Genomic DNA, 17314 nt, shown 5'->3' on the forward strand with positions numbered 1-17314 from the left:
TACCTTATCTTTATATCACCTAAGAAATAACTCATGGAAGCCTTGCCGATCAAAGCATTAGACAACTGTATTTAAAATTTCTAGAAAAAGCTCTCTAGAAAAGCCAAAGTGAAGCTTATAAAATCTTTTTGAGAAGATAATGTCTTATACAGCTTTTAAGATAACACAAAACTAGTAAGTGAAATATCACAACAAATGAAATTAATCTCAGAAAGCTTTTGCTTAATAGCTTTAAATTATTTTAATGGATCAGCAAAGCATTGCAGAGTATTTAAATAATTCTCAGAAGAAGAGCAAATAAATTCTCAAATGTTTTCTATCAAAAAAGGAAGAAAACGGGAAAATACTGAAAATGATCATATAACGATGCTCGCCGTATATCGCTCCTAATGAGATTTTTGGTTTATAAAGCCTTTTCAATTTCAAAGATATTTTTTTAAAGCATAGAGAATAATCGAACGCTTTTTGAATGAACCTTACGGAGCTTTTTCAGTTTAAGCCGCGTACTCTTAGCTTTATAATGGTGAACATACAAGATTGGCCCCTCAACTATTAAAATGCATTATGTTTTTAAAAAGCTTTAATAATCAGCTGTAACCTTCCAAAAGAGCTTTTTGCACAATGAATCAATGCAACTTTTAAAACCGCAAATATATATGACATTAACTGTAAAGCTTTCATATAACAAAAACAAATATGTATCTTGTAAAAGGATAAAAGCATAAGAAAATTGCTTCGGAGCTTTTTAAAATGCAGATAATCATATTATATTGAAAATTGCTTCGGAGCTTTTTAAAATGCAGAAAATCATATTATATTAACCTTCTATAGCTTTATGCCGAATAGCTTAGAGCTGATTTAGATATACTATATTCAATAAGGGCAACGGAGTTTGCAGAGTAGTTAGTTTAAAAATTCAATACAATAAACATTTTGGCGCTATAATAGAACATATTTCCAACAAAAAATTTTCCTGACTGCCTTACTATTTTTGTGTTACGAAAAATTAGCGGTTTTTGTTCGCTCTTACGTCGAAGCCAGTTGATTTTATACAAGAAAAACAGATGATTGAGTGACTCGAATCACCCACTTCAGTTACACAAAGTTAGTGGGACGGGCAGGTAAACTATGCAATATTTTCGACAACGTTTTTGTGGAAATCTCAATGTAATGAAAATGTTAAAGCTAAAATGCATAAAAATTGTTAACTGCAGAGAAAAAAATCACCAAAAAATTTTTCAATTAAAAATTTAATTGAAAATGAAATTGTTTTCAATTAAAAAATTAGTTGAATTCTTAATTGAATATGATTTTTTTTTTTTCAATTACAGTCGGGATTGAAATTTTTACCATATTCAATTAAAATTGTTTTCAAATAAAAAAAATTGATGATTCAATTTGAAATTTTTGCCATATTCAATTAAAATTGTTCTCAATTAAAAAATTAGTTGATTCAATCATTTCTTAATTGAATATGAAGTTATCAATTACAGTCGTGATTGAAATTTTTTTCATTTTCCATTAAAAATTAATCGTTTCACTTAATTTTTTGATTGTAATTTTTTAATGTCAATTTTTTCATTCAAACCAATAATTTTAGTCGAAATTACTGAAAAGCATTTCACGGAAAAAGCTTTGAAAGCGTTAATCACATTTAAAAAGAAAAAAAATACATGTAAAATATGCCTTTATTAATTTTTTGTTTATTTTTCAAATAATGCCTTTACCAATTACTCATAGCATTTCCAACGATTTTGCAGTTCTTAGATCAAAAAGCTTTTAGAAAATATAAAAGCTTCCTAAGATTTGTAGAGCTTTATTCCTACTCACATATTAAAATATTTTGAAAGTAATATAAGCATAATGATTTTGTCAGAACTTTCCTTATATCCCTTCACAACTTCCTTAAGAATGAAAGCTTTGTAGTGTGAAAGCTTTATATATTCAAACGATACTTTCGAATTCTCCCCCTTCCCCCTGCGACAACTTGTAATTATTTTATTATAAAATTATAATTATTTATTATAATTATTTTAACTATAAAATATGTTTAGTGAAAAATTGTCATAACTTAGCAAGAATTTGGAGTTGGAGCATTTAATTTCGGGAATACATTGACTTCTCGATTTGCCCGTACTCATGTCTTTTGCCTCTACTTTCTGCGGAACAGAAGTTTCTCCTTGTCTTACGATACCTCTCCTTTGGCACATTGCTACTGATTGCAGGGTTGCTCTATATGCCACATTCTTGGCATTCATTTCAATTTTGACACTCCTGGTCGTATCATGGGTTTTTTAGGGGAGGTTTTCGGTACCCAAACATCTATTTCGTGGCATTTTACATAGAGTGGGTAATAGATTGGTATAGCGCCGGGATGAGGAGTGCATTCCTCAAGCAACTGGGTTAGTCAAGTGGGTATGCCGTTGCGTTCACGCTACGCTTAGACCGAATTTATGTTCGCTCCTCGGTTTGTTAGTTCTTCTACCACGTTGAATGAATACCTTCCTTCTGTTATAACAATTTGATTCCTAACTTCTTGGTCTAACGTTGTGAATTAAACCAAAATTTACAAAATGGCCTTGTGAATTTTGGTTTTATATGAATTATAACTAGTCTCTCATCCATCGGGGTAAATTTGGAGACAAGATGTCTCTGTGTCCGCCAAACCACCAATCCACATCCAAATTCATATCTTGTGTTATGGCATCTATGGAGGCCATCGTGATGCAGGGATTATAATGTCCGCCTGTACCGTTTCACGCCTAGATTCCAATTTTGGCGAGAACATCAGAAAAAATTCCAATGGTAGTTATCCGTTCCTAATGCTGGGAGAAGTTTGCCATTGTTCCTTAGTGGAATGTTCATGGGCAAAATTTGCATGCTGGCTACATTTGTGAGGTACTATGCCATGCAAAAACTTCTCCCCAATAATATGTCGCTCCACGCTTCGTATACAAAACGGAGCACGGGAAACTTTGGTCCCATCTTTACAATGATAAGGCCCCATTGGGAAGCAACGTGGTGGCTGTGGTTTATACCCAAGCCGCGGATAGAGCGCAAGCTCGGCGTGTTGTTGCGTTTTCAACCGGGTGCCGTGATCCGTAAACGGAAGGAGGTTTAGCTTGTGTTCCTCTCCTTACCAAGGAAGTAAAAACGTCCAAATACGTGTGATCAAATCGGTATTCATGTACAAGTTAGTGTGCCTTGCGGCGTTGGTAGACACATTGTATTTACCCATGGCCCTCGCAGGTTTGGACCATGGTTGTTGCTGTTGCTACCACATTTTCTTGTGGAGGTGGCGATCATCTTCAAGCTCCTGTAGGTGGGCAAGCTCGTTCCGGTCTAAAGGACCGATCGCCGCGAAAACAGAGTTGCAATTGGTTATTTAAAGGCGCCAATAACTCTCCTTGTCATATCGAGCATCATAGGCACTCAATTTTTTTGCAGGAGTCGGTGCCAACCGACCTCTCACTGTGACTCTCCGCTCGTTACCGCTGATTGTACGCGACTGCAGTTACAACTACTCCGGATGAAGCATTCCACTATCCGCAACCTGTGAACTCCCCGGTAGCTGGCAGCTAAGCTTCTCTTGACAGCAATGAACACCAGACAGATCGAACCTTAATGTTCCAGCTTGTGTGGTGCTCACAGATATCCCGTGCCGGGTGGGCCATTATGGAAGGTATCTGCGTTAAGCACGAAATTCGTTGTGCATATGCTACACCTGTAAAGAGTTTGGGCATTGCAGATGCAGTTTTGCAGATTAAGGTCTTTATTTCGTTTAAAACGTTACGGAAGTCCGTTTTTACCTTACTTCGCCTAAACCTAGCCCAGTGACTAAGCTATGGAAACATATGGGTTTAGGCGCTTTCTACAATACCCGATATCTGCTTGTAGACGACCTTAACCTGGGAATGGACGCTAATGATGGCCATTGTTTATTTAAATGTGCAAATAGCTCGTCTTGTCATATTGAGTATCATAGGAACTTCGTATTTAAGAAAGAGCCCATGCCAGAAAGAACCCATGCCAGCGGTCCCCTCGCAGAGACTCTCCTCTCGAAACCAGTGATTTTCTTCGACTGCAGCTAGTCTGCATGCCTACGAATCGTTCTATATCTACAAACTGTGCAAGAGCTCAGTAGCTCTCATCTAAGCTTCCAATGATTATGTGGAGAACCACACAAATGGAGGCCACCGTAGCTCAGAGGATAGCATGTCCGCCTATTCGTCTGGGTTCGAATCCTGGTGAGAACATCAGAAGAACATTTCAGCGGTGGTTATCTCCTTGTAATGCTGGCGTCTTTTGTGAGTATATCCAGGACTGGATTAAAGTTTTCTCAAGTTTATTTCCCAAGTCTTAATATATAGTTTGTAGGCCATCTTGGAGCTGAACATAGAATGTTTTTCAAAAACGCTATACACTTACTTACTTATCTTAATTGGCTATGACAGAACATTTGTTCCATTAGTCGAACGTAAAATAGCGTTCCGCTCATTTTAAAATCTTTGACATCAAGTTTCGAGGTGTCTCCCACCAGTTAATCTTTCCATCGTGCTTTTGAATTTCCCGGTTTGCGTGTACCACCGTGTTTGCCTTCAAAAGACTTCATTGCTGGAGCTCCTTCATCCATTCTGACAACAGGATCTAGCCAACGCTACCGTTGTATTTTGGTACGTGTAACTATGCTATCGTCGTCATACAGCTCATAAAGCTCGTGGTTCATACGACGCCTATATTCTCCATTAATGCAAACTGGTCCATATATTTTACGAAGAATCTTTCTCTCAAATACTCCAAGCACTGCCTCATCTGCTTTCACAAGTACCCATGCCTCAAAACAATATAAAACCAAGTTTCCACTTGGAGCAAATCTATATTTGCGGAAAGATTTCGGAAATCTCATATTTTGCTAAAATGGGAATATATTTTCAATGTGAGCAAATGTATTTATTTGAAGAGATTTGCAGCAAATCTCCTTCCAAATCCAAATACAACACTGCGTTTGCATTGAATGCCGGTTATTATTGGGATTTTTGGGCAGCACTTTTTCTTAACATCTGACAATTTCTTATTGAAATTATCAAATTTAATAGTAATTTAAACAATCTTAATTGATGACAGCAGTGTATATGCTGAACACAATAAAAATGCTGTCAAAAATGTCACCGCCGACAAATAAAAACCGCATAAATCATAGTGGAAACGGGTTTCGGAGATTATCTCAAAGTGGATTTGGGCTCGAGTGGAATCTTGGTTTAACGCAAGATATATTCATTTATAGGTAGTGGCAGTTGCCCAACAACAAAATATTGAATGCACTATCTGTCAAAATCAATGATTAGTGCAACTCTGATTTTGAGTATGTTACTACTTCTCGCCATTTTTAGTTGTTTATGAGTTCTGGTTCTTAACTATAATACACATTTCCTTTATAGAACTGTCAAATAAACCTATTTTAAAGGCTTCATCAAGTTTTGGAAATACGGGCTTAAGATTCTAATCCAAAGAAAGCTCTTGTCAGTTGCCTCGTTGGCCGAGTTGAAAGCGCGCTCGGATTGCCAGTATAGGGGTCTTGGTTTAGATTCCCACCAGAGGTCTTGGGATGTCAGTACAGTGGTATCACAATAGACTTAAAGTTATCTAAGTGAGTCTGTAAAGGACTCTTACCTACACTAACTAACTATTTGTCCGATATTCAGACATTAAAAACCTCTCTGGTAAGTCGCTCGCGGCATGGCGTTCGGACTCTGCTGTTAAAAGAAATTGCTTTTTTCATTCAGATTGAATTATTCCCGTTCCTAGATGAGCCTTACAGGGTTTTTAAATCTGTACTCAGAAGAGTTTAGTCTGCCACTGTTCCTTAGTGGAATGTTCATGGGCAAAATTTGCAATTTTTACTCAGAAAAGTTGAAAAGTTGGTGAAATTTCATATTTGAAGTCTTCTGAATTTGAAAATTTTAAATTACAATACATATATAAAGGGTGATTTTTTTGAGGTTAGGATTTTCATGCATTAGTATTTGACAGATCACGTGGGATTTCAGACATGGTGTCAAAGAGAAAGATGCTCAGTATGCTTTGACATTTCATCATGAATAGACTTACTAACGAGCAACGCTTGCAAATCATTGAATTTTATTACCAAAATCAGTGTTCGGTTCGAAATGTGTTCAAATTTTGACAAATTTTGTTCAGCGATGAGGCTCATTTCTGGTTGAATGGCTACGTAAATAAGCAAAATTGCCGCATTTGGAGTGAAGAGCAACCAGAAGCCGTTCAAGAACTGCCCATGCATCCCGAAAAATGCACTGTTTTGTGTGGTTTGTACGCTGGTGGAATCATTGGACCGTATTTTTTCAAAGATGCTGTTGGACGCAACGTTACGGTGAATGAACACATTTCGAACCGAACACTGATTTTGGTAATAAAATTCAATGATTTGCAAGCGTTGCTCGTTAGTAAGTCTATTCATGATGAAATGTCAAAGCATACTGAGCATCTTTCTCTTTGACACCATGTCTGAAATCCCACGTGATCTGTCAAATACTAATGCATGAAAATCCTAACCTCAAAAAAATCACCCTTTATAATGCTTTCCTTTGCATGGCTTCCTCTTATCATCATCCATTCATTATCTCATAAAAAGTAAAGATTGATTAGAAAAAACTATCTATATATAACCTGCAAGCTTCCAATGAAAGAATACAAATCTAAATAGCAAATAATGAACTTAAACATTGAAAATGAAAGCAAAAACTAAAAACTAATAAAACACACTGACAGAAACACACAAAAGACACTTGGAAAAAGTTTATAATAAAATTTTATAAAAATACAAAAAAAAAATGAAGAGAGCTTTAACATATTACAGAAATCACATCAAAAGTTGTATACGCTAATCGACAAATAAATGTGGAAGTTTTAAATCATGATACTTTTAGTTCGATTACAGTAAAATGTGACTCGTTTACTGTAAAAACAATGAGACGTTTAAAATTGAGATACTCTTGAAACTCTCTTTTGCCAGAAAAAACACATCGATTGACTGAATTTTTGTTGTTTATTAATGAATAAACGGAAAATTTTCATTGTCCTAACTTCGCTTACAGTAAAATATGACTCGTTTACCGTTGAAACGATGATACTTTAAATAAGTTAATAATGAAATACACTTGTCACTCTTTTATGCTAGAGAAAACACATCTGTTTGCCTGGTAGAAGAGACAATATAAACAAAATTTCTTTGTTGTAAACATTTTTCGCAAACGAAGTTTATTTATTAAGTTTCGTTGCATCTTGTTGTTCAACATTAAAAATTTAGTTTTTATGTATTTTTATACATATCTGAGAGCAATATTTATTTTTTTTTTGTGTTTTTATAAAATTTTATTGACACATAAAAAATCAAAATCACAATTTCAAAAATCATGATAATAATTGTAAAACATTCAAAAGCCTAATTCTATACAAAAAAAATATTCATAAACATTTAATCATTTTTGTTTTGATAAATGTATTTAATATTATTTTATAAAAAAATAAGAAAACAAACTTTTCTTGTATTAATCATATATAAATATTTTTTGTAGCTATTTAATAGTAATAATAAGTTATTTAAAACCGAAAAAAACTTGTAAACTCTCATAAGTTTTCTTACAACAATTATTTTTTCAAATAAATCTTCTTAAAATGTGTATAAAATTTCATTAAAATAACTTTTCTTTGTTAAATAAATCTAAATTCATATATACAAACATATAAACACAACATAAAGAAGAAAATCAGTAAGAAAGAAACTAACATAAACAAAAAGAATTGCCTTATTTTTATCATTGTATTTGTCATTTTTATTATTAATCATTAACTCAATAAGTTCGAATTGCTTTAAGTAACATGGATGTAACAAGTGAGAAAAGCATGAGGAAATCCTAAAACAAATAGTTCTAAATTATTTCAACTTATAATTCCTAATTAGTAAAAATATTTTGTAATTAATCATAAACATCTATAAACTTGCTTTCCTAAACTAGTTAAAATTTTTTGTCAAAAATTTTCGTTGATTGTTATGTATGCATGTCTTTAAGGTTTTGTTTTTTGGAGAAAATTTTTGAAAAGAAATATACAAAACAATAGATAAATGAAAATAATAATTATAAGTGAAAACAAAAAAAAAACTTCATAACATTAACAAAATAGCACAAGAATCTCATATAAATCAGTTATAAGAAACATTAAAACCATATAGCAAAGAAAGTCGAAACCAGAAATGATATAAAAAAATAATTTGTAAAAATCGCATATGATACAGAAAATAATAAAATTCCTTAACTACTTTGGGCTTTTTCTCCGGGTGTCCTAAATAAAAAACAAATTTCAATTGAATGTATATTGTATAACAAGTACGAATTCTATACAGTCGAATACGCATAACTGTAATACACTTCAGTGAAAAATCCCACTTAACCCATTGAGGACGTAGAATTAACCGCTAGATAAAATTTTGATTTTATTGCATATTCGTTCTTAGAATAGTCCTATTTCCTAAGAAAAGTGTCGCCAAAATGGTAAAAATGTTGCTCCTTCTATGAGAAAGAACATGGGACATATATGTCCCATTCATCCTCAATGGTAAATATTTGGTTAGAAATTTTGTTTTTTGCGAATATTGCTTAGAATTCAAAATAAATCAGATCGTGCAGTCTGTTTAGACTGCCAGAGATGAAAATACCATAAAAATAAATCATGCGCGATTTGTTGTGGAAGGGTGGTCGGTATACAGTGAGCGTCAAAATGAAGTGTAGAAAAGCATTTGATGTAAAAAAACATCATTTCTACTATAAATTTACTAGTTATACGGAATACGAAGATTTTTAACTTTCCTTTTGTGAAACAACGTTTATCTAATGATGAAAGTACGTTTGAGATATTTTATGAGAGAAAAACATGGGACATATATGTCCCATTTTTCCTCAAAGGTAAATATTTGGGTAGAAATTTTGTTTTTTGCGAATATTGCATAGAATTCAAAATGAATCAGGTCGTGCAGTCTGTTTAAACTGTCAGAGATGAAAATAACATAAAAATAATTCATGCGCGATTTTGATGTGGAAGGGTGGTGGGTATACAGTGAGCGTAAAAAAGAAGTGTAGAAAAGTATTTGAAAAAAAAACATAATTTTAAATATTAATTTACTAGTTATGCGGAATACGAAGATTATTAACTTTCCTTTTGTGAAACAACGTTTATCTAATGATGAAAGTACGTTTGAGATATTTTATGAGAAAAAAACAAATGGGACATAAATGTCCCATTTGTCCTCAAAGGTAAATATTTGGGTAGAAATTTTGTTTTTTGCAAATATTGCTTAGAATTCAAAATGAATCAGATCGTGCAGTCTGTTTAAACTGCCAGAGATGAAAACACCATAAAATTAATTCATGGACTATTGTTGTGGAGGGGTGTTGGGTATAGTGGGGTATACAGTGAGCGTCAAAATGAAGTGTAGAAAAGCATTTGATGTAAAAAAACATTATTTCAACTATAAAATTACTAGTTATACGGAATACGAAGATTGTAACTTTCCTTTTTGAAGCTTTCTTATATAACAAAAATCAGTCAAATCGAAAAAAAATAGTTATCAGGAGGCTGAAGAAACTAATTGGGGCGGTATCTATTTATATAACTATCTCGGGCGTATCTGATTTGGGTATAGATGTTGAACAATCAGAAGCTCTTGATGTTCTGGGCATGGAAATGCAAAGTGGTGTCCATTGGGCTAAACATGTACTTTAAGTGTCGAAAGAAGCATTCAAGTGTTTAGGCTTCTTTAAACGGTATAAGAATTTCTTCACTCCTTCTGATTTTCTTAACATCTTTACCACTCTCATAAGGGCGAAAATGGCGTACAACTCACATGCATGGGCTGGAGCTTCAAAATCATCCCTGGAGCTACTGGACCGTGTACAGAGGAGAGCGGTGGCGTTGATTTGGGACAATAGGGTAACCAACTCTATTGCCCCCCTTGAACATTGTCGCAATGTCACATTGCGCTAAACAACATTCATGCCACATTTGAATGTCGTTTGGCGCTGTTCTATCTATCGTGTGTTCATCTTCTTATTCCTGATGTAAGGATGTTTGTCAGGGATACTAGACATTCTAGGAACTCACACCCGTTTGTAATTGATTGGCCAGCGGACCGCACAATGCATTATAGAGAGAATTCTTATTTCGCCCGAACCGTTCGTATGTGGAATCGACTTCCGGTTAATGGTTTTCCCACCCACTATTACATCCAATAAACGCTACATCCTTCTCCAATTCCTAATTTCCATTTGCCAACGCAATGCACTGCATTCATAGGGGATATCACCTGCGTGTTGGTTGACTTGATTGAAGTTCGTAGGCTACTCAACTTTTCGAGACTTTACAGAAACTCTCTTAATAGATTGTTTAAATCATGGAATTTTAACAATCCTTTAGGATCACATGGGATTTTCCTTAATCTTTCAAAAAAAATATTTTCTGCGTTATATAAGACATTTTGTAAAACTAAATCCATTTCAGTAGATAAAAAAAAACTCAAAAAACACAATCATTCAATAAAAAACACTTGACATCAAACTCATGTCAAATGCTCTTAACAAAGTCTTTAAAACAAAAACCACAATACAATACAATTTGTAATAATTTGCTTTAAATACAAAACACATAATAATGTTTAAAACACTATTTCATCATTAAAAAAATGAAAACCAAAAAATAAATTCATTAAGAATTAAAAAGATTGACATGCAAAACATCTTTAAACATAAGCTATAATAGAATAAAAAACAAAATAAAACTGTTTAAATAAATTGAAGAGTATAAAAATGCAAACAAAAAAAACTGAAAATAATACAAAGCCATAAAATAATTATAAATAAAATTATTATACATAATAAATAAACAAAACAAAAACATATACACCTTAAACATTGTTTGCCTATATTATTATTATTATTGAAAACATCAACAAAAACGTATATATTTAACAAAAATACAGAATAATATATATAAAAAAATGATTCCTTTTTTTCTTTTATGTTTAAGTACAATAACACAAGGCGAGAGAAATAAAGTGAAAAATTTCAATAAAAATTAATGTTTGCTGTTTCATGGATATATTAGAGAGTAAGTATGACTTGTTTTTTTTTTTGAAAAAAAGTTAAAACATTCCTTGAGAGATCATTTTCATGTATATGTAGAGATGTGTTTCTGCCGGGTGAATATCCAATGCTTGGGTATTTATTGGGTAAATAAATACCTTTTTTGGATATTTATAAATTTTCAGATATTTTGGCAAGTGAAATCATTTTCCAAAGAATTTATGATGATTTCGTATTCTTTGTAATGGGTTGCCTAAAAAATAATTGCGGATTTTTTAAAAGCAAGTAAATGCATTTTTAATAAAGCTTAGAATGAACTTTAATCAAATATATAATTGCCATTTTGTTCGATAACCTTTTGCCATCTTCCTGGCAAATTTAATATTCCACGCTCATAGAACTTCTGGCCTTCATCTGCAAAAAACTGAACCAAGTGCGATTTTATAGCCTCATCATTGCCGAAAGTTTCACCATTCTGCAAAGATCGAAATAAATGGTAGTCTGATGGTGCAAGGTCAGGGCTATATGGTGGATGCATCAAAAGTTCCCAGCCAAGCTCACTCAGTTTTTGGCGAGTGACCAAAGATATGTGCGGTCTAGCGTTGTCCTGGTGGAATATGACACCTTTACGATTGACCAATTCAGGTCGTTTCTCCTTGATGGCTGTATTCAATTTGTACAATTGTTGACAGTAAACATCCGAATTAATCGTTTGGTTCCTTGGATGCAGCTCAAAATATACCGCACCCTTCCAATCCCACCAAACAGACAGCATAACCTTCTTTTGGTGGATATCAGCCTTTGAAGTGGTTTGAGCTGGTTCACCATGCTTGGACCATGATCGTTTTCAACTAACGTTGTTGTAAACAATCCATTTTTCATCTCCAGTTATGATTCGTTTTAAAAACGGATCGAATTCATTGCGTTTAAGGTGCATATCACAAGCGTTGATTCGGTTTGTTAAATGAATTTCTTTCAATACATGTGGTACCCATATTAAAATTGACGCCAAACAAACAAATGTAAACAAAATTTCGCGCACTTTTTTTCTAATGCAAGCTAAAAGTAACAGCTGATAACTGACAGAAGAAAGAATGCAATTACAGAGTCACAAGCCGTTGAAAAAATTTGTCAACGCCGACTATATTACTACTATATTACCGACAATTACTTTTTGGGCAACCCAATACATAAACCTGACCTTCTTATCTCACAAAATCGGCGTCCCCTTAAAACACATGGCCTCAAAATTGGTTATCAAATTAATTTTCTAATCTCAAATACCTGACACTTTAGCCACATATTAGCATGGTCAAAAAAAAATTTTGTTTACCCTTTGGGGGGTGTTTTGGCGAAGGGGTGATGCCCAAAATACATGGTCCTACATTAGGATATCAAACTCCCAAATAACTTTTTTTGAGCCCCATATTGCGATGGTCAGTAAAAAATTGCTGTTTGTGGGGTATTTTGGGAAAGGGGTAGTCCCCTAGAAAATTGGTCCCGAAAGTGGCTATCAACTCTTTCTCTATCCCCCAATACCTTTCATTAAGCCCCACATAGACATGGTCGGTAATAATGCCCAATTTAGGAGTGTTTGGGGAGTGGGGTGGTCCCCCAAACACTAAGCCTTGAAAATATATCAGCAACAGGCTCTATTCTCACATATCTATATATCATTTATTTGAACCCCATATTGCCATTGGCCTCAAAATTTGATATCAAATTCGATTTCTTATCTCATTTAAACTCCTTATTGCAAAACTCTGCAAATATGTCCGGTTTGGGTTATGGGCCCTAAAAACTATGAATATCGAGCTCCACTGTCTTGAAGACCCAAATTGTCTTGGTGAGCAAATATATCCTATTTGGGGGGTTTTATGGTGGTGGGACGTCCCCTAGACAGTTGGTCAAGAATGCTGATATCAGATTCATGGTCTACTCCCAAATACCTATTATTTTACGCCCTATTTTTCCATATTCAGCAAACATGACCGGTTTGGGGGGTGTTTTGGGGGATGGGAAGGCCACTCAGTAACTTTGAAAATATATATCAGATTCGTGTTTTACTCTAAAATACCTCTTATTCCTATTTGAGTGGTGTTATGGGGGTGGGGTGGCCCCATAGACACTTTTCCCGAATATTGATATCAGATTCGAGCTTTACTTCCAAATACCTTTCATTTGACATGGTCGGTAAATATGCCCGATTTAGAGGTTGGTGGAGGAGGTGTTTTGGGGAGTGGGGTGGTCCCCCAAACACTAAGCCCGGAAAATATATCAGCAACATGCTCTATTCTCATATATCTATATATCATTTATTTTAACCCCATATTGCCATTGGCCTCAAAATTGGATATCAAATTTGTATTCCACACTCAAATACCTTTTGTTTAAGCCCGATATTGCCATGGTCAGTAAATAATTCCTGTTTGGGGAAGGGGTGGACACCCAAAAACTTGATCCTATATTTGCATATCAGATTCGTATTTTACTCGCAAATACCTTTAATTTGAGTCCCATATTGCCATGGTCGGAAAATTTGTCCAATTTAGGGGTGTTTTGGGGGTTAGGGTGGTCCCCCAAATACTTGGTCCGACAATTGGATATCAGATATGTTTTCTAATCTTAAATACCTTTCATTTGAGTCCCATCCGAAATTTGGATACCAAATTTTTGTTTGTAGGTTACTAAAAGAGAGCACACAAAATTTCGCTTAAATCGCACCACCCATCTCCGAGATCTGGCTTTTCTGAAAATTAGGATAAGGAAGAGGGTCCGCCCCCCTTCAGATATCAAAAAATTTAGTACCCCACTTTTACCACGGGATCATTATGCACCATCTGTGAAAATTTCAAGAAAATCGGGTCAGCCGTTTCTGAGTCTATAAGGAACACACAAACAAACACAAATTGATTTTTATATATAAGAAGATATGGACCGATCTCCAGACTTAAAGTCTTAAGGCAAAAAATTGGTCATTTTTATTCCGATTTCGATGCAATTTGGCACAGTAGGTTCTGGTAGACCACTACCCATTTCTGTGAAGTGTGGTCCAGATCGTACCATATTTGGATATAGCTGCGAAATAGACCGACCACCCGATCTTCCGATGTAGGGTATTGAGGCCATAAAAGGTCCATTTATTACCCGATTTCGATGAAAATTGCCACATCTAGTTCTTATAGACCCAAAAATTGCGGTTTCCAGGGGCTCAGGAAGTCCAATCGGTTTATATAGGAGCTATATCAGGTTATAGACCGATTTGGACCGTACTTGGCTCCATTGTTAAGAGTCATAACAGAAAACCACATGCTCAATTTCAGCCAAATCCGAAGAAAATTGAGAAAATAGGGGCTAAAGAAGTAAAATCGGGAGATCGGTTTATATGGGAGCTATATCAAGTTATAGACCGAATATAACCGTACTTGGCACAGTTGTTGGAAGTCATAACAGAACAGTATATGCAAAATTTCAGCCAAATCGGAAAAAATTGTTGCTTCCCAGGGTTCAGGAAGTCAAATCGGGTATAGACCGATTTGGACCGTATTTGGCTCCGTTGTTGGAGATCGGTTTATATGGGAGCTATATCCCATTTTCAGTCCCCATCGACCTACATCAATATTAGTATTCATGCAAAATTTCAAGCGGTTTATAACTTGGTATAGCTCTAACAGCATACAAATTCTTATCATTTATCCTTTGTTTGTCTATAAAGAGATATAGGGCAAAGAGCTTGACAAATATAATCTATGGTAAAGTGTATATTAGATTCGGCCCGACGAAACTTAGCACGCTTTAACTTGTCCATATTCATATTTTCATACGTATAACACTATGTGTACATGCATCAGAGTTGCTATCTTTGAAAAAACACAAATACAGAATACAGTCAATACGTATCGTGTGATAGGAGCTTTAGGAATAAGAAATCCAAGCACGGCCCCTTCGGCCGGGATGAAGATCGTATCATATGAGGATGATTGACGATCCCACTCAAGTACCCACGTTGATGACATCTGCGATCCTGCTGCTTATTTCGCGAATATGCAGCAGGAAATTTTGTGCCGTCTTATAGCAACCTAAAAACAAAAATTTGGTATCTACATTTCGGATGGGGTACCTAGGGGGGCGCCCCACCACAAAACCTACCAAATATATATGAAGATCAAACAAGATAATATGGGACTCTAATAAAAGGTATTTAAGATTAGAAAACATATCTGATATCCAATTGTTGGACGAATATTGGCGGGACCATCCCAACCCCCAAAACACCACTAAATCGGACATATTTACCGACCATAGCAATATGGGACTCAAATAAAAGGTATTTCCGAGTAGAATACGAATCTGATATCCAAATGTGGGACCAAGTTTCTGGGGGTCCACCCCTTCCCCAAAACACCCCCCAAATAGGACTTATTTACTGACCACGGCAGTATGTGGATCAAATAAAAGGTATTTGGGAGTAGACCACGAATCTGATATCAACATTCGGGATCAACTGTCAAGGAAACGTCCCACACCCAAACAACACCCAAATAGGATGTATTTACTCACCATGATAAATTTGGTCTTAAAGAGAGTTGAGCTCGATATTGATAGTTTATAGGGACCATACCCCGAGCTGAACATACTGCTGACTATTGCAATAAGGGGTTTAAATGAAAGGTGTTTGAGATTAGAAAACGAATTTGATATCCAATTTTGAGGCTAATGCCAATTTGGGGTTCAAATGCATGATATTTGAGAGAAGAGCACGAAGCTGATATATTTTCAGGGCTAAGTGTTTGAGGGACCACCCCACACCCCAAAACTTCCCTAAATCGGGCATATTTACACAACATGCCAATGAGGGGCTCAAATGAAAGGTATTGGGGAGTAGAGCAAGAAATTGATACCCACTTTCGGGAACAATTTACTGGGGGTCTACCCCTTTCCCAAAACATCACCCAAAGAGTATAAATTTACCGAACATGACAATATGTGGCTCAATTGAAAGGTGTTTGATATTAGAAAACGAATTTGATAACCAATTTTGACGCCAAGTATTTGGGCAACGCCTCATCCCATAGAACCCTTGAACCAATTGCAAGATGGGCTTGATATAAATTTTATTTGAGATGCTGATCTTTTGTTCATGGCCAGTGTCTGGGGGACAACTTTACCCCCGAAAACACCCCTAAACCGGACATCATGACTCAAATATGGAGTACATCTACATTAAAAATGGAATACATCTAACATCTAAACTTAAATGACCCTAAAGCATTCAAGCGAATTCGTAGAGCAATAAAGATTAGCCAAGCGGTATACCTTTGCTATTTTTGTAGCATGGTATTCACTATAAGCTCTTTAATTGTCGAAAATAAATATTCAAATGATAATTTTATTCCATATAAAGTAAAAGAAGGCGCAGCGGAGTGGGTCGTGTCCATGTGTGCCTGTCTGTCTGTTAGTTTCGTTTTTTGTTTTTGTCCGTTTATACACCTGAACATAAGTGTAGCCCCTCTGGGGTGGCCTAAGCACCACCAGAATTTCAAAAATTACATTGATTTCGATAAAATTTGCTGATTTTATTGCTGTTCAAAGGGCTTTAGTGGCATAGTACTTCACAAATGTTGCCAGTATTAGGAGGGGATAACCACCGCAGACATTTTTTTTCTGATGTTATCGCCAGCATTGGAATCCCAGGCGTCCAGCGTCAAAGAACATGTGCTACGGTGGCCTCCGACAGCGAGAGGTTCTGCCTTGCAAAAGTGAGTCTCCAGATCAAGCTGCACCTCGGGCAGACTGTAAAAGCATTCATGAGGATATGGTAGCAGAAGCGGTAAACAACTACCAAGCAAATGCCGTGCTTGGAAAACATACGCCGACTATTGCTTCTGAAGAAGTTAACGATTAAACAACGTAGTTCAGCCTCAACTGGGTTCCGACAGCAACATTTGCCTCATTAAACAAAACAAGTTAGATTTTGTTTTTTTTTTTTGTTTTATTTATTGAAATAAAATTTCGTATTCGTCATTTTTTTATATTTACAAGGGATTTTCTGTTTTTTTCTGTTATTGTTATTTGCAAATATGCTTTGCGTTTTATAAATAGTTGATGTTATACAAAAAAATCGTTGCTTAATTAAAAATGTTGTATCTTTTAGTAGTTTATTG

Source organism: Stomoxys calcitrans, chromosome 3 (assembly GCF_963082655.1).
Source record: "Stomoxys calcitrans chromosome 3, idStoCalc2.1, whole genome shotgun sequence".
In the NCBI taxonomy this organism is placed as follows: Eukaryota; Metazoa; Arthropoda; class Insecta; order Diptera; family Muscidae; genus Stomoxys; species Stomoxys calcitrans.